The sequence below is a fragment of the Topomyia yanbarensis genome, chromosome 2 (assembly GCF_030247195.1).
Source record: "Topomyia yanbarensis strain Yona2022 chromosome 2, ASM3024719v1, whole genome shotgun sequence".
NCBI classification, from domain to species: Eukaryota; Metazoa; Arthropoda; class Insecta; order Diptera; family Culicidae; genus Topomyia; species Topomyia yanbarensis.
The window spans coordinates 405641993-405662117 of record NC_080671.1 but is presented as its reverse complement, the minus strand read 5'-3'; the positions used below and the strand labels follow the sequence as shown (position 1 = coordinate 405662117).

General features: G+C 37.1%; 1 protein-coding gene across 1 annotated transcript in view; it reads left to right on the top strand.

The window, feature by feature from the left end:
• Positions 1-5624: 5624 nt before the first annotated feature.
• The window catches only part of LOC131685016 (A disintegrin and metalloproteinase with thrombospondin motifs 9), an 811665-nt gene continuing 797164 nt past the window's right edge, over positions 5625-20125 (top strand). The window contains 1 exon segment of the mRNA XM_058968345.1: positions 5625-7122. The gene's annotated coding sequence lies outside the window, so the exon portion shown is untranslated.

Below are 20125 nucleotides of genomic sequence, written 5' to 3'. Positions count from 1 at the left end.
ATATATATATATATATATATATATATATATATATATATATATATATATATATATATATATATATATATATATATATATATATATATATATATATATATATATATATATGGAAAAAAGCAAATTCTGGTATGGTGGCCGGTTCTTAACAAAACGGTGTTTGTATGAAAGTTATATATAGTTGAGCTAATGTATCTATAGTTGCATGTCCCATAGGAGCCGTAATTAGCAATGTCTATATTAATGATACATGGTAGTGGTAATGGTACAAGAAGTTTCACATACATAAATTGGTTAATAAACAATCTTAACATTTTTTATCATTTTTGGGGTTAAATGCTTTCGTTTAATATATTGAAATCGCCCATAGAACTTCATCGATTTTTTAGCAGAATTTTTACTCAAATATTCTAGTTCTTTGCACACATACCAAAGATACGTTGAATGATTTCCCATATTTGCAATTAAAATTTTAGGGCAGTTCATAAGACACGTAGAACAACTTTCAACATTCTGCTTTTATTGCACTATATTATTAGTCTAACTAATGCTATCGTTGTAATTCAGTACAAGTGTAGATTTTCAAAAAATTTATATTAGAATTAGAACGAAATATTTTTTTGTATCGCTACGTCGCTCGAGAATAGCCAAAAAAGCGTAAAATATTTGGCTTTTACTGACCCAAGCATGACTAAAATGCGACTCACACCTTAAGTGTGGAACTATTAAACTATTATGTATTTACTTTGTTAGCATTACTAGAGCATTCGAAATTGATAAATTTTGAGAAAATGGAATATGTTGAGGATAATTAGTATTGTCTGATATAATTTTACTAAATATCCATAAAAACCTCTTTCATCAGGAATCAAATCCTATATTTCTGTTTATCAGAAAATTTGAATCACCTAATTGGACTAAGAATAAAAATCACGGAAGTGTACTCGATAACGTGTATGCATGAATACTTACAGGTGAATTGATTAATATATGTATAGAATACGAAGTTTACGTTGATTTTTGGGATAAACGTAGATCGTATTCCTTTTTCGGATCGAAATGAAAACAAAAGCACATTCTCACGTCACGAAATCAACTATAGGTTCAAGGTTTACACAAGAAGATTTTTATTCGGTGGGGTCATAAACATCCTCTGATACATAAACTTAATATTATAAGTTTTACAAATTATAAAATCACGGTAAACAGATAAACGTTCTTTGGAACAATTTAGTATGCACTGCAAAGACGGTGGATTTGCCATTTTGAACTTCTTTGCTATACTCGTACCCGAACATGTTAGGTTTTAATTTTAATTCTCTCTCTTATTATTCCATCGCATGGAAATTCGAGAGAAAACCAGCTAATTTATGTAAATGATGGCACAGAAGAAAAATGCCGTCAAAAGATTCCAGAACTAATTATTGAGGGGTTACACCACTATAGAGCACGAAAAATAGGCATATTTCGGGAATTTATCTTGACGCAATAATGAGATGAATCGAGATCTTGTTTAACTTTCCGGCAGTGCACGCTGCTCTGAAAATCTAGCGAACCCGTCTTAAAGCATCAGCGGCTGCTCGTTCAGTGGGCCATAAGTGCGACTTCCAGAGGGTTAATGAGATATATAACATTACTTTATTGCAAAAAAAATGATTTATTCGAGTAATTTCGTCACAAGTTGGCGGCTGTGCAGCACTTTCCCGTCGGGGAGTTTTTTTTGGAAGCGGTCCACGGCCGGAACTCTATGTCCCGTAATTTTTGATCCAGAGCCAAAAACCAAAGCTTTTTAAACTTCTTAGAACGACAGCAAGCAGCATACGTAAGATTTTTTCTATGTCTTGATTTTTCGCGAAATGGCACATTTTTTAGTCGAAAAACGCTGAAAATGTGTTAAAAATCGACACAAAATTTGCTTATTAAAAAATTATGCAATGAAAAAATTAATTCATACGTACATCGCTGGAGAAAGTAATCTTGAACATGCTGTAATAATTTTAGGCTCATCAAAAATCATTTGTTCGAGTTACATTTCCGGCCAGATCAAAAAAAAAAAAAATATTTCGAGAAAAATACGGTTAACGTTTTCAGTATACTCGAGGTATACATAAGAGGCGTTGCGAAAAAAATTGAATATTTATTTATTGTTTTCGCGATTAATTTTTTGGAATATCATTTTCAGCATCCTAAAGCACCAGTAAACAAAATTCAACCAATAAATAAAAATTAAATGTTTCAAAAAATCTACAGTGTTGTAACCCCTTGAAAGCACTGTACCGGTCAAATAGAAGCGCTTCTAAATTGGCACGTCATTATTTTTAATAACGCGCTACAGAAAAAACAAGTAACAATGTGAATTCTCGTGAACATTATTTTGTTTTATGTGGACTTTATCTCGGAAAAGTTTGACATCGGATAAGCCTCTTCTCGTGTGAGTGAGAGAGAATTACAATGCCTGCGTATGATAATAATCGAAAACGTGTGTAATACCAGGACATTACTTGTAATGGATCACTTTACTTTTTGGCGTCGCCAAATTCGCAATCAAAATAAGTTAAATTACCATTGAGTTATTCAGTCGAACAAAAAATAGGCCGTTCCTAATGTGGATGTACAAATTCCGTCTTACATCTGTTATACGATTAATCTGATACTACAGATCATTATAAAACTTTGTTTATACCAGCCGATACATTGATACGTAAAACGTTTTCCTTGTTTGCCCCTAGGCTCGAATACTTCAGGTTTCCCACGGTAGTCTAACAACACTATAAACTCGCAAGCTTTACCAAGCAACTATGAAATCTTCAGTAGAAAATATATAAGCTTGAAATAAGCCACCGCCATCCACACAACACAACGCAATAACCTGTGCAAATTAAATCACTCACCCGCAATGCCGCTTGTAAGACGAAAACAAACCAAAGATCACACGCCAGTGAATACACGCCAGTGAAACCACTCCAGTGAATACACCACAGCGACTCTGGGGCGCGCGCGGTGGCGAATTTATCTGAGCGCGCCACAGAGAATTTCAAGAGCTCTTCTGCACACTCTAGATCGTTCCAGTGTTGGGTGTATGAAAATTTACCTCTGCCATCAACGTGCGCTCACACATATCAAAAACGGTGGTGTATATGAACTAAAGAGAAGCGCTCTCGTTTTGCTTGCCAGAGTGTGGGGAGCAATTTCAATTTCTCTTTACTGCACAGAGGATAGGGACATCACTGGTTGTAGATTGATATCATTATTTGGTGGTATATTTGCAGGTAGAGGATAATTTTTCGGCTCACTGGGTGGTACGGGATATGTTCCTGGTCCGTGAACTGATCCAGGAAGAGTATAATAGTCTGGCTTACCTTGTGGCACGGGCAATGTTGCTGGTCCATGAAAATGTCCAGTCACAGGATAAAAAGGCTGACCTGGCGGGACAAGGAATGTTGCTGGTCCATGTAGAGGAACTTGCGCGGCAGGTGGTACCGGTCCGGGAAGCAATACATGCGTTGGCGTTGATCTTGCCAATGGCAGAGTACCTGTGATTCTGTTGAGAATGCCGGGTCGAAAAAAATCATTCTGCTTGAGACCCGTCTCTGTATCCCCGCCTGTTGCTGGAATGACGCTCGGTGGTTGCTGTGTTGCTTGCTGGTTGAGCAAATCACGATGTTCGATGGGACACTGTTGATTCTCTATGGTCGTAGCATTTCGATCGTCCTTGTTGGGTACTGGCGGCAATGATGAAGGACCTTCCATCGTCGTGCTTGGATTTTGGAAGGCTTCTGTTTGCTCTGCACTGTTTTTTACCCAATTCACAACCTTGGCAATGCTCTCTCGCTTACTGACTCGACTGCATTTGCTTCCTCCACTTGCGTTGTCGTCTTCCAAATCCAACTGGGACTCAAGCAGCTTGTATTTTTCTTCGAAAAACTTTTTTTGTAGTTCATGGAGCTCTTCCAGCTTCTCAAGCTGCAAATTCACCCTGTTGGATTTTCTCGTACCATCAGAGTTGTGAGATGCGCGAGAAATGGAGGCAACACTTAGTGAGTCATCGCCATGACATTTCGAGCAGGACCATGAACGGTTCGCAACCGAATCCGAGACCCCGGCACAAGTGAAGTTTGTTCCCAAACGTTGAGAGCGAGGAACTCTGATAGGTCCAATTTCTTTCGAGCAAGAATACAACGACAGTAGTTGTCTGTTGTAACTGTAGCTTTAGCTGTAAATTTTATTTTCGTGTTAATTTCATTGTTTATTCATTTTATGTGTTACTTACAAATCAGTTTATCCATGTAGTTTTAGGGAACAATTAGTTTTAGGGAACAATTAGTTTTAGCTCCTTTATCCGTACTATTTCTGCATGTTAAAGTAAGTTAGGTTAGGTTAGGTTTACATTAAATTCAATTTAGGAACTGACAAATTTCAATAATACATTCTCCTATAAACCAAACCGATAGCAATAACGTTTTTTTTCCATTTAGTTTATAAGTTAGAGTAAGAACATTAGTTTTAATAATATAATTTTAAGATTTTTCTAGCTGCCACGTTTGTTCTGCGCTGGTGATGAAATCAAAGTGACAGTAATTCCTCACACCCGTCTGCTGTTGTATTTCCGGATGTCACCGAGATAACCCCGTCGACCTGACAGTCGATAGCTCCTACTGTAGCTCAATGAGACGTGTTGCCAGTATCAACATCACCTAAAGTGACTGTTCGGAATAACCCCTGTAAACTTTATTATAGCCGAAAATAAACACTACTAAAACACCTGATGATTGAACAGGATTAGGGTCCCCTACCTGTAATCGACAGTATTGAATATGTACATCAATAATTGCTTGAATTTAATTTAATATTTTTGTTTTGATTGATATGTAATACTTTAAATATATCGTTTTGAAAATAAGCCAATAAGTGATATTATCGAGGTGTTTGTATATAAAATAGTGAGAAAGCTTGCACGTAACATGCGTCGAATTATTAGTTACCAAAATTGCATCAACTCTACGTTCATTCATTCCATAAATCATGCCCAGGCTACTGAGCACTATACCCATCGTGTTGCGACAAATAATCAGCACCATACCGCGCGACAGTAGCATCGCACAGACGCAGCAACGTAACAGTATCCAACGATACACGATCGCCAGCGAATACCATAAATTTGTTGAGCATATCGGCTGATCGCGATCATATGTTCTTCTGCCTCTGCTCCAACGAAGCGGCTTATGACTCTCTTACCTTTCTGCTTGCAACACGCTGCATAGAGTAAACGGTGCCGTTCTTATCTACCGGAGCTGGTGGAGCCAACTCTCACAGCATCCTCTCTGTTTGTGCACCATCCAAACTTCTCTCCCCGCGGGTGGGTGCCACCTCCGCGTGCCCGGACCGGTAAACGTGATAATAGCAGAAGAAGCAGCTGTTCTGCATGCGCTGATAGCGTCGTTTCTCAGCCCCACCGGCGGAAGCTGTGGGGGACAGAAACATGCGAGAGCGCCAAAAAACCATGACCCGACCGGCGCGAGAGTGCGAGAGCGCGTTGTGCGGCGGCGGCTGGTTTTGCCAGGCAGTCGCGCCGCCGTTTAATTCAACTCCCCATTGCAAAGAAGGATCAGTTTCAAATCGTACGTTGACGGCGGCGGTGGCAGCTCCTTTTTTCCTGGGCGAAGAAGGAAGGCAAAGGCTTTCGAAGCACTTTGAAACTTTAGGACTTTTTTCTTAGAGCGATTACCCATTCTCGTAGCTAGTGCATTAAGGCGCGTTCGCGTGTTCCGGTTGCGTTTCGCGAAATTTGCTGCTGCTGCGACTAGAGTAGACTTTAGAAAAAGCAGAAACGAAGAAGAAGAAGAAAAATCGAAAACGTTTAATTGTTTGTAGTTAAAAATTTGTTGCCTTATTACGAATATTTGCTGAGCCGGCGTTTGAGCGGTGTGGACTAGCTAGCTAGCTAGGTTGAGAGATCCGTTTGAATCGTGTTTAAGTGCTACAAGTGTTGGACGAGTTCTAGAACGTGTAAAACTGCACAGATAGGCAGATCTTTGTTGGAACTGGAAGTACTCCCGAAGCTCTCGAGTTTCATTCAATGAATTTACCTCCATTCAGCAGTCGGTGAAGTCTGCTGAGGTTTCGTCACCAACGAATTCCGAACGATTGCTATAGGGTCAGAACTCGGTGGAATTGCTGCGGTAAGCGGTAAGCGTTGGATTTCAGCATAGATCGCAAGTGTTTAGTGAAGAAAATTCCAGCAACAACGGTGCTGTCCGTCGCATCTGCCGTTGCTATTTCGGAAGGGGAAATCGGGTGCAGCGAATATACCAAGATTCCCATCGAATCTGTGCTATGCTCTGGTGCCTTACGTGTTGCTGGTGCCAGATTGAAGTGGTCAATCCGGTGAGGATTTCTCGCAGTAAGAATACGATCGAAGAACCGCGTTGAATATTCATGAAAATTGATTTCGGGTGTCTTCCCAACCTGTTTGTTTGCTTCTCGATCCGTGCACACTATCTGTCGCGTTTTCCGTTTCGTTCCGCGTTTCTTTCATCGTTCGATGGTTTTTTTTTTGTGAGTGTGTATACGCTTTGCGCGCGCGATAGAATGTAGGAAAGAAAAAAAAGCATTTCTCGAAGATTATGCTTATTAACACTCTGTTAATTTGGTGTTCCGAATCGTGATTCGAAAAGCGACCTTAGAGCAAGTGATAAGCATCTAGAGAAGATCGAGAATATTGAAAGTGATTAAGTGGTCGACATTTTTTTTTTGTTCGAATTTTTTCGCTCCGCATCGTGTGGGAAATTGAGATTAACAGTTTAGAAAAATCTGCCTTAGACGGTGTCTGTCGGGTGCGGAAGAAAAGCCGGGGTGTGTTCTGTGAGGTGAAGCCAGTGTAGACCAGCCGGTAAATTTAGTAAAGTGTCAGTTTAGAAACAGGTGACTACTCGCAGCTGAGCTGATTTAATAATTTGTTGTTGTAAAAGGATAGTGGTAGGAAAGGCAGTTTGAAAGAGGAAAACTGGTGAATCGATCGTTGGGTGAGAAGACGGGTCAAAAGTAAGGAAAAAATCTGCAGAGCGTGTTGCCGGAAACTGAAGGAACGTGAAGGAATTGCAATTCGAAGCGCTACTGTTTTACGAGGTAAGTGTGGCGCTTTTATTATTCTTCTGCTGCTTCCGCACATGGACCGTGGATGGTTTCTCTCGTTCGATGGGGGGGGGTGGAGGTGCAGTTTTCTTCGATGATTGATAATGAGTTGTTTTGTTTGTGCGTCCGTAAAGTGGTCCGTTTACGATGGATTTTTGTATTCGGTATATTTTTTAAGTTAGCTAATGCGATGAGCATTCGGGAGGAAATGGGTTTGTTCTTCGAAGCTGGAGAGAGATGATTTCCGTAATGGATATGCTAATGAGAAGCAAAGTTATTGGCGGGATGGAGCAAGTTTAATAGTCGTGCATTTCGAAAACGATTTTATTGCTTTATAGGCGTTATAAATCGGTAAATGAGTTCACTTTATTATTGATTCGGCTGCAATCTGAAGTTTGTTTGAGTTGACTTTTATTGGAAGGAGGGAGTTTTAATAAGAGGTAGTATCTTAGGATTGGATTTTGAACAGTTTTGCCGTAAAAAGTTGAATATTCAGAGGAACTGACTATTTATTAGAACAGTTTTCGGTTCGAAATATTTGGACAAGGGAACACTTTATGACCAATTAAAATTTTGTTTTACGTTTCGATTGGATTCACGGGGTAGGTTGAGGCTAGTTACCTTTTTTTACATTTCTAATGTGTAATTTGAAACTGTGCTGTTGCGTTACTAAGAAAGTATTACAGCAAATCCCAATGAATAAGAATTAGATTTTTAGTCACACTGTTATACACATCAGATACCTGCAGTTTTTGGGAACGCACATGACATTAATATTTTACAAAACTTTTCTTTTTAGAACTATTGTGGTATTGGCGAATCTGACGTCCGTTTTATTTTCTTTTGGGATAATTTAATGAAGGATTTCTGCATTAATGAGAGCATGCTCAAAGCAAAAAAAAAAAATGAAAAACATGACTTAGTGTTCGCTCTTTTCAAATTTCTAATAAATTTACTTAAAAATATGCATTTTTCGCTAAAACTCTTACGTATTACAGTAAAGACCCGTTTTTATCAGCCTCTTGGTGAATTTTAGGCTGATAAAACCGGGACATTGATAAAATCGGGACATATATTTTTCTTTCTTTTTAAGAAACCGACGCTCTTAAACTTTCTTCTTTAGTGCCTATGTATAGCCTCATAACCTTTCTTGATTATTTAGCTTAAACTTCCCTTAAGGGGGTTTGACAGTTTTTTTTTGCATATTTAGGATCTCTAACATAAGAAAAATATGCTCAAGAAAGGATTTGTTCGAATTCAATTTGGCTCGTCTGCTAGAGCCCATCAAACTACCAACTAACAATTTTCATACGAAGCTGATAAAATCGGGTCAAAAAGCTGATAAAATCGGGTCTACACTGTATTAAATGAATTCGATTATGTAGACTAGGGTTAGGGATACAAGCATTTTGGGGGTAGCTTGGAAATAGCTTTTTTTTTCTATTCCGACTTTCAAACACTATTGACTTTGAAATGAGTTTTTCAGCTCATATTTATTGATTCGAGTAATTTTGACGTTTCGATTAGCAAGCAATTTTGGAAATACATGGTGTTCTTAGAAACTTGAGATAGGGGTAAGTGACGATAGGCTATGATTATTTGTACAGTTTTTCTTTCGATGTTTTTGGCTAAAATTATTTTTAAATACTGAATGTTAATATAACACCCTTCAAATAAGAATAAAATAATGGTTGCCAATTCATTTTTATCTTTTCTATTTAAATAGAAAGCTCTCAAGCTCTTAGAGAATCGTCAATTTTATGTAGCCAAGAAAGCGTTGAAAAAAATGTCAATTATTTATATTGGCACCCATATCAAAGTGAGCTTGCAATTGTTTGCAAGCTTGCAAGATCTATGCTCCGGGATTTTACGGGCTCCGCAATGAGTATAGATGCATAAAATCATACTAGCTGTCGGTACTGCTAGCGCCATGAAAACTTAGAAACAAAAGAGCAGGAGCAATCTTGGATTAATATGCGGATCACAAGTAGAACTTTCTTGAGCTGCTGATTCCAGTTTTTATTTAAGGGGCCATGCATAAATCACGTAACATTTTGAGGGGGTAGGGGGGTGTACCAAATTTGTGACAAAGTGTGACGAGGGGGAGGGTAGCGAAGTTGTGCGACGTACTATTAAGTTGAATTTTTTGTTGACAGGCATCAAAACCCATTGATTAGAGAAAACAATTTAATGTTCCTCGATTCCTTTGAGAAATAAACCTAAATCCACACAAGCTACTTTTCATGCCGTTTTTCATGTGATAAGTTTTACGATTCGCGAAATTGCAAGCTAGCAAAATAAGAACGAAAATATTTGGTATGCGGATTTAACTTGCTACATTAGTGAGCTAATCTTACTAACTAGTATCACGGTGTCTCTGGTAGAAAATATTTAGACAAAAAAATCAGTATCGCCAAAATACTCACTAATCGAAAGCTTAGATGCTCCTTTTTCATCTGAGCATAAGTTTGAAACGTTCTATCGGGGGGAAAAAATAAATGTTTTTTCAACATTTTGATGAAAAAACATTTATTTTTTCCCTTTAGGTTTTTGGTAACAAAATATCAATTATTCTTTTCTCTTTAGGTTTTAGGTAACAAAATATAAAAAATTAAAAAAATGTGTTTTTTCGCAAATTAAATTTTTATCATAAATTTTTGTTTTTTTTGAAAAATGACACAACATATTTTTCAGTGTATATTTTTTTCGGACAGAAGTATTCATTCCCTGTAACTTGTTCTCAGATAGTTTTGCTGTATAAAATACAGTAATCGAACAAAAAAAATTTGAAATTCATACACTTAAAAACGTTTACGCCCTTTTGAAAAATTACTCTTGTATCAAAATATTCCAATTGCCAGAGAATATCATGGAGATTCATACAGCGAACACACCTGCAAAGTTTCGTTCGAATCGACGATGGTCATATTTTGCGGTCGGCCGGTTTCTCATGGAATCCCTCATTTTGTGGATTTGAATAAATTCTAAAAGGTTATTATAACAGGTTTATAACCCTATGTTGGCCCAAAAACTCTAATATTAAAAAAAATTAAAAATTAAAAATAGCGATTAAATATAAATATTTTCAAAACTTTATCGATGCGAAATATTGTAACGTTTTTATATAGTACTAAAAATTGCTATATATTAATCTTTTAGTGCATTGGTCGCAAATCCAAAAAGAAAGTATTCAAATGTTTTGCCAATTTCGCAAGATTAATCTATTTTTTTTATTTCAATTATAGAGGTTTTAACCTTAAGGTCATTCGCCTCTTCGGGTTAGAAAAATCTCTTAGGAAAAAGTTCTAACCCTATGTGCGGGGTCGGGACTCGAACCCAGGTGCGCAGCGTACAAGGCAATCGATTTATCAATATGCTACGCCCACTCCCACAACATTAATCTAAAAAGACAGTTTCATCTCACTTACCATTGAACTAGGAAGCAGATATTAGTAATTAGGAAGCAAATATTAGGTCATATAATATATGTACTAACAAACACTGTAATCATTGAAATTGGTAAATATAAAAATGACTTCTGGATCAAAAGGATGCACGTTTGTGAAAAAATGCCCTAAATTTAAGTATTAAACAATACATACACATAGATAATTGAATTCAAAGATCAATAAACAATCAATAAACAATTCAAAGAACACAAATAAATCATTTTCTAATACCAATCATTAACCAATTTAAAAAAAATTAGTTTCATATATCGATGTATAAATGAGTAATGAAGTGTCCATATGTATATAAACATAGATATTTATTTTTTCATATTAAACAATGTTCTAGACCCTTAGGAAAAACAGTTCAAAACTTGTCTCGTTTAAAATAGAAACAAGTTTCCGGATAGCGAGTTTGTGGTAATATTGTTCTTCCAGAGACAAAAAAATATCCCGAGTAAAAATATTATTCAAATTTTAGATTTGAATCAGTACGAAATTGGCTAAATGTCGGACATCGGTGTCTTCGAAGGCATTCATGAACGTAACAAGCCCCTCCTTCTGATATTGTATGTCTAAAGATTCATCCCCCTCAAAGTGATATATCTTCTAAAAGCTTTTCATTGAAACGCAATCTTCAACAATAATCATCAAAATGTTTAAAAAGAATTATTGTTTAAGACCCCCCGATAGAACATTTTTAATTTAGTCTCAGATGAAAGAGGAGTATCTAAGCATTCAATTAGTGAATATTTCAGTGATACTGATTTTTTTTGTCTAAATATTGTTCTACCAGAGACGACGTGAGTACACTAATTGGCAGCTGCAGGATTGTGAACTGAGAGATCTTCTTTTCACGCTTTATGACATATAAATTTCAAAACAAAACTATCTGAACTATATTTGTCATGAAAAGGGGCTTATTTTGTCAACAGAATTCTGTTATAATAAAAATGTTTATAAAAGCTGCCAAATATTTTGTAGAGACGTGTATTTGAAAGAATTGTTTTCAGGCAGTGCCTTAACAAGTAAATTGTGTTATTCAAATGGCTGGATCTTATCACTGGAAGAAGATTCTCTGCCCCTTCGGATAAATGACTCTGCTTATGGATCCACTACTTTTTGGCCCATCATACAGCGATAATGTGAGCGTCATTTGTTAACATGATTTTGCCCTTGCTGTTAAAAGCATCTGCAGCAACCGGAGTATCTCAAGCAGTGATGGTAGGTTCCTATATCATCATCAACATCATCATCACCTGTATTTAAAATAATTTTAAAACATTTAATTTTTTTCATCCCCGGTTGCATTACGGAGGGTGGCTCGGTAAATGCTACGTTATTTACAATAAATTATTCACGGCGACAGATACTCGACCACCACCAAAGTAGCAAATTTTGTTGGCGCCACTAGCTCATAACCAGTTTGCAACAGAAAATGTATACATTTTTTGTTGCAAGCTGGTTATGGACTGCTTACGGCAATAAAAATTGTGTAAAGAACCGTTATTCGTTTTCCTGCAACGAAAAAACAAAATGTGTCTTTTCTGAAGCTACAATGTGTCCAGTTTCATCACATCAGGAACGTTCACTATCTTAAGAATAACACAATTGTAAGCACCGTAGTATAAAAATTAAATTCGGTTTTTGTGAAATGTTTAAAGACATCTTATTGAAATCGTTATTAAGATATATTTTTAAAGGTGGAATTTTTTTGGCATATTCTTACTTGGTTTTCGTAATTTGTCATAGTGTTAAGCCAACCATATTGTAATGCATGGTCAAATAAACAGACAACGAACCTTCGGCACATGTATTTCTGATTTCAATTAGCTCAATCCTAAGTGAAACGCATCAAACTGAGTGGTATTGGTATAGTTTATATCAAAGTGCACAGTATATTGGGTTGTCCGCGAAATTATTGCACTAAGCAAATGCCAAATAATTCGCTAACCAAATTAGGAAATAGATTCAGTTTGCGATATGAATTATTTACAAACTATTTTGGATGGAACTCATAACTTATCTGTAACTTCTTTCCGAGTTTTCTTCTCTTTTCTTAACATTTTCTTTTCATTTTTAGTTGCATCGGAATGTTTTTGCTGCTGCTTGGTGATTGACTAGTATCTTCCGGACAGTTTCTATGTACTGCAGTCTTTGGGCACAAAATTTATTTTGATGACTATTCTACTCTAGAACTGATTATGCATAACTACGCGATGTCAAATCAGACAAAGAACCACAGTCAGATCGTTTTTGAAGATACTCTTTGTGATAAATTCTCTATTCTGGTTCATAAACCCGGTTATAGCATAAATCTAACTTCGTTTACCACAACTGCACATTGCTTGCCAGACTAAAACAATCCTGACCAATTTCGAATTATTGTTTGTTTGTATTTTTCGGCGATATTATTTGGGGTGGCGTTCACGGCCCTGAGTCGTTTCTAACTTTGCGAAGGGGTAATTTCAAATCCTTGCGAGCTGAATTTTCTTACGTTTGCTTGGCTAAATGTTCTAGTTCTATGAATTTTTAGAAAGAAATCCCACCAAATTTACCAAACTATGCAAAGATATTTCCCCAAATTGGCAGAAAAGGAACATTATATATTAAACTGTAGTTCGACATTATATGGTTAATCTGTGTCATTCGAAGACGTTCGATATGGTGCATTTTTTTTAAGAATGTGATACCCAAAATGTCTGATGATAGTATGAACCAACAAATGTTAAAACAGACAATTATGAAATGTTCCCGTATTTTTCCGCATTCAATCCAAAAGTGTTATACCTCAGCGCTAGATTTCTAAACTAGTAATGTTCGCCCATTTATCCACGATTTTTGGCATCAATTGTCATAGCATGCATCATAGATACTGTAATATTTACGCAGTTTTACGCATCATGGAGTACGAAGAATTCTTTGCTGGCCGGGACATGGGAATTTGAATGTTTTTTGTTTGTTTATTTGACACGGCTCAACGCGTTAGCATAACTGAGCCGTGAATCTCATATTTTTACAAAATGAAAAAAATGAAAGAAAGAACATTATATCTCACTACCATCGTTGTGTCTTATTGACGCAGTTTACTGCTGCGTGTTGAGATCTTTTTTCGTGGTGGTGAAGCTACGATGCTCGGTGCACGGCACTGTGGATCAATTAGAGAAGGCATTCTCTCGCGTTATTGTTCACATCCATTTCGTCACCGGTACTGCTTTCTTGATGTTCACGGTCGATTGTTCTTGTTTGTTTCTTGTTATTATTGATCGCTATTGTGAATCTTCTCTCTTCTTCGTTCGCATCTATGTTGATGGTACTGGCTGTTGGCTTGGAGATATTGGGCACAGTTCTTGTTGAGCGAATATTTGTTCCTGTCAGATCCGTAGATATTGGATTTGCACCCGTTTGTGGTTTAGCATAAGATAATTGCGTGCTGTTTTTGATTGTAGTGGGCGGATTTTCCTTAATTGCTTCTACGCAAGGTTTTCCGCGGTGTATTGTTTCATTTCAGAATCTGCCCTGGGAGCGTGACCAGCGTTCTTTGTTAAAAAGTCCCATTTTCGGTAGATCTGTATATAATGTAATAATTTTTTAATCACGACGTTGGGGGTGCGCTGATAAAAGTCGATAAAGCGAACTTCTATAAGGTCATTGTCAATATATACGGGAATGCAGAATTTGACATTGTCACATTCAGCGGTGTGCTGCATATTGGTCCGCGGAACGAATGAATCCGCGTTGTTCACGTAATTAGCACTTGACGTGAAATATGATGCAGCTGAAGGGTGTTAACGTGTGCCAGGTTTAGCTCTATCAGCACTTTCAAAAATTGTTCCACTTCCCGAATAGCTGGTCTTACGAGACATTTTGAAAAGTGAATAGCAACACAGTTGGTCCGCAGTGGGGCTTGTTTTTGCTGTGTATCGATACTCATCACTACTTCGAACGGTAGGCAGAAGCCATGTGTTTGTTTACTGAATAAAGAACAAGCTATAGGTATATTCGATCATGAATCGACCAAAGGGCCAAAGTCGCAATGATATCGAACCGAGAAAAATAGCTTTGAAAATTCGCTTCAGAAAATTAAATCGTATTTTAAATGTGTTTGCATAATGCGCTGTCAAATGTATTGAAACACTTTAAAACAATACTAGTTTTTGGAAGCATAACTAAAATGTTTTATATAATAACGTTGTCGTTGATAAAATTGAAAAAAAAAGAATATTTCGCCGAGTGTTGTTATGAAATGTTGATTAGGCCATTTTCGAGTCGCCCTCTTGTTTTGACGACTCTCAATTTCGCCCTTCAGTGTCGCCAGAAAACAAAAATCAAATATGGTTTTTGCCGTGCTCGCCGGAGGGGAAAATATGTTATTCCCCCGGGGCGTAACAAGCATTTGGTTTTTATTCAGGGCGATTCTGTTTACGAACCTTGTAAACAATGATGCTGTCAATTTTGCCCGTATACACTACCTTCGAAATAATTATAAATGATACACGTATACACTACCTTCGAAATTTATAAATGAGTTTTCATATTTATTATGAAGTATTTTTACTCCTCTTTGAGATATTATTCAAATCTCCGTTTGTGTACATTTGTTATTTAGGCCAATTTGTCGGTTCACGATCGAATTATTTGCTTGCTTTATTGATGCCGATAGCGGAGCGATTAATGCCTATAGCCGTAGTTCTTATGAAATTGTACTTCCGTAGCAGGAGTGTATCCAGGAGAGGGGTCCTGGGGGTTCGGACCCCTCCAAAATATTAAACCTGTAAAGAAATTTTAAACGGATATTGTTCTGTTTAATTGTTTGCACAATACATTTTTTCTATTTTTAATTCTTTATTTTCTAACCAAATTTTGCACTTTCTTCGAATTCATACATTTATTTTCATTAAAATCAGACCCCGAAATTTTTTTCTGGTTCCCTGTTCCGCGTAGTAAACTCGATAGTAGTTCCATTAGGGATAGCCGGTTTAAGTTTGACAGCCTTTTTCTTGTAAACGAAATTGCGGTAATTTATCGGGGATTTATATCAAATTTCTCTCTTTTACGCCATTGTCGTGTCACGTAGATACATCCTAGCCCCTAACAGTGATGGCAATGCAGTCTGCGTAACCCGTGACTTCGAACCCTACACCTTTCAGGTCATTCAGAAGTCCCTCTACTACCAGGGACCACTGGTAAGGTGACAGCACTTCTCCTTGATGACAGCCTCTAGTGGTTCTCATGGTTGTAGTCTCGCCTCCCAACAGCTATTTCTCAGGTTGATAGGCAAACTGTTTATTATTCAGTGGTTGCATGATGATAAATTCAATCCCTATGTTCTAGTCTAAAACAATTTCCATACTTTTCACCTTGCAGGATAGGCGGAGGATTGGTCTGTACGCTTTTACGCTGATATTACATAACTCCAGGTATAACTTTAGTGAGTAATGCACAAACAGCGATATAAGCTTATAAACATTGACATGCACCATATTTCTAGAGCGTCCCCTCGCGCGGTGGATTTTTTTTAAATTACCTAATGTGATCTAATGTTATTTCGAGCTTTCAGTAAAACTTTCTAATTAAACTCTTTAAACAAATAAATCGACACTCAGGATAAAACATTTATAATCATAATAAAAAACCAAAATGAGAGGTACACTGCGCCATTCCGAAAGCACGCGTGTTGAGATTATCGGAAAGATAGAAAAGGTGTATTTGAGACAATTTTGATTGGTTTATCCTTTTTTCCTATCCTTTTCCCTGATCATCTCTCTCATTTTAGTCCACAACGAGAAAAAAACAGAACGAGAAACTCTCACCTACAGAAGCCATAAAATCGAAACGTTTATCCCATTTCATTGACCTAAAGATTCAACCAGTCACAATATTTTATTCGCTCTTCGTTATTGCCTATTGATGCCTGTTCGCTCAAATGTCGCGTCATTTCCAAGCTTACATAGACATAAATTGGAAACTGTAGAAAGCGACTAAAAGGCTGCTGCTGGTTGTAACATTAAGTGTATGGTGTGACCTCAGCCTAAGAACGAAAATTGAAAGCAAACAGTATCTATCGGATCTTCGATTGAATGACTAATATGTGATTTAGCAGCAATTGGCATCCGATTGGATGAAAAAAGCGAAATCATAACCATTAATTCTATTGATTCAGTCTGGGTTTCTTCATATCAGCAAAATTAATAATGTACCACCTTTTGTCTACTTTTATTTTTTCTTTTTCGCGTTTTTGTGGTTTATTGGACGATTGTTAAAGATATCACGGTTTTGTGGAATAATAAGTGTATTAGTACATAATGAATTTGTCGTATGAAAACGAAATGAAGTGTCAATAAAAATGATATTGCGTTATAATGGCTGTTTTCTCGGCTATATCATTCTTAGCAAATTGAATTTTTTTTTGCTTTTGAGAGTGATGCGTGGTGTTTATACTAAGAGCGCAGTGCACTGACCCAATGCAGAATTTCAAATTGAATAATTTTATAATTTGTCACGTCAAAAACAAACTTTATTCCAGTCAATATCTGGCATTTTTAGTTTTAGTGCTTAACCTTCTATAAAATTTATTCTATTTTTCTATTACCTATAATTCGTTTATTTGACTCGGTTCAATGCTTTAGCTTTAGGCATTTTTTATATTTTCAATATGTAAACATAAAAAACTATGAACCGGGATAATATTTTTTTTCCTCACCAACTGCATCTCCATTGGTATCTCGCTGTTGTACACTTCCTTGTCGTCATCGTGGTAGCTGCATTGGCGTTTGCAATTGGATATCTTCTCTTGCTTCCTGCCTCAACAGGTGACGAGTGTGAGCTTCCTTACTGAAGGTACTGGCAGTTGATTTTGAGATACTTGACGCAGTTTTTACAGTTGTCAATATTATCTGAACAACTGACACAAAGATTTGGTCAACAGTTTTTCGTTCAGGTAATGGTATTGGAGACTGTAGATTGAATTTCGTTTCCGTAGATTAGATTTTCTCAGCGGTTTCTGAGCTGAGTGGTCCGTAATATGTCGTATTTCGACAGACCCGTTCAGATGTGCGGACGTAGGGATTTTCTGATCGCGTGGAAATGAGTGTTTATTTGAGATTTGCGAAATCGGAAAATATACGTAGATGATCGCGATTGTATGCTCGTATTTGTGTATTATCGCGAAAGTCTCGGGCGTTGGTAAGTTCACGTGTTCGATCGCATGGGCGTTTGTGTGTCGCGCGGGCTAGCATGTATGTAACACTTGGATGAATTTTATAACCGTGTGGTCATTTGCGTATTCGCGTGTGTTATTGAATGATCGCGCGTACCGTAAATCTGATGCCTTATTTTCAGTGTACTGTTCATATACTAGAAGATAGTTCCTCCATATCGCTAGAGTTCTTGGTCATGTCGCCATGGAACGTGTTGCCTAGTGGATATGAGCGACATTTTTTGACTGGTCTAACTGAAGCCATGAGTCTAGGCTGCTAGGACCGAAGGTAAGGACTTTCGGACGTGACCGATTTATGATCGCGGAAACGTTGGATTACTGATTGAGACGGAGTTTGTAAATTTTTGTAAGAGCTGAAACGTTCACTTAATCACCGGTGTGTTTTAATGTTGGCGAGATTGCACGCGTAGGTATGTGTGGATGATTGCAATTGCATGTTAGTGTTTGTGACCAGGTTTGTGATACCGCGAAGGCCACGAGCGATTGTACGTTTGAAATGAGAGAAATTGTGAGTGTATATGAGAAAATATATAATTGATTGTTTTAGTGTGGGTTAGCATGAATTTAATTTCAGATGCACTAAAATAATAAAATAAGATAAAGAGATTAAGTAGAAGCGTATAAATTGACCGACGTTATTTTTGGTATACATGAGTAATGAAAAGCAAACTAATAGAAGTACAGCATAAGTAGACTAATGAAGTAGAAGAAAAACATACATGTAACATGCAAACTGCTTGAACTTGTCTAAATGCCAGCAAATTATATTTGTTTACCATTAACGACAATTGCATTCTATTAGGACTTTGTCATACTATGTTAACCGGGGATGAATGATTCACGTGCATTGCTGCTCGAGTTTAACACCGGAATGAAATGACCAGCGAAGCCTAGGAAAGAAAAAAATGCACGTGAGACAATCAATTTCCCACTGTTGTATCATATACGTCAGATCTACATGCATTACGACTAGCATATAACAATTATACACTAGTACTGAAAACTACAATTATTAATATACTAACACTAACAGGTTTCTACTTTTATATTTCTTTGATGGTTAATCGTTATTTTGGGTTGGCGCAAAGTATAAAAATATATACACAAATCTCACAACCTTATTCTCAAAAGCAAGTCTTTTTGAACACTGAGTTGTTTTACGCACAGTTCGAGATGAGCGCAATGCTCACGAAAAAAATCGATGACACACACTCACACACAACCAGACTTTTCTTAATATTTGGTCTTGTATCAAATTGCTGCTTGCGAAGCTCCCAAAAGATTTTCTTTTTTCTACACAATGTAACCACCCCCCCCCCCCCCTAATCTCACGCAATCTCTTCATTGCATCGTCTATGACGCATTTTACTTTGTATCATTTTTCCCGCTGACATTAATATTCCGTTTGTATGTATGTGCTAAGAACTAAGCCTTACTGAAAAAAAACTAACAGATTGCATCGGGACTATAACCTACAAATATCTACTCGTTAAAACGCCTGTTTACACCCTAGGCCACAACGACACATGACGAGTAGCCGTTCGAATGAGCTATAAACACTTCTTATTGTTGCAGAAGCGATCACAGGATAGGATGGAGACGTTGGAATGTGTTATTCAAGTCCTCTTTCCACTTTGTAGCCACCAACGTGTTGCTATGGGGTATGATATTGTATTGCATTAATATGAGTTTGGTTGAACACTAACGAATCATTTGGGAGTTTTTCGCTCATAGTTCGAGAGCGAAAAAAAACAGATGCTCAGATTCGTTTTGGGTTCTCGGTCTCCTCGATGCACCACCATTTTAAAGCAATTGTCTGTCAGAGGTTGTTTAAAACTAATATACGAAATATGCTTGATGATGTTTGTAATGCCGTCAAACCCATGAACATAGTGGGGGGGGGGGACCGGTGGATTCATATTTTTGAGGACAAAATACCCCGAGTTAGTTTTCCAGCAAGCTCTTGAAATACTGATAAGATGCTAACTTCAGCTAAACTAGTAGTTTTTCATTGTTTTGGAAATAAATTGTTTTGTAAATTTAATAGTTGATGGTGGTTTTCGCGACGATATTTTACTTTACTTAATCCACAGGTGCACATTGTCTGCCAAATAAGGTGTTTCGCATCGAATTTCCACATTTTCTTTTTTTTAAGGATTGTGCTTCGAACTTACCATTGACGGTGTAAATCTTTTGTCCAGGCATTTCTTGGTAGTTGGCATGTTTTATCATCCATCACACAGCAACTGTATTTGGTCATCACCACCATGTAAAGCGAATACTCCATATTGGAACAAATAGCTTTATAATACTTGTGTAAGCACCCGAA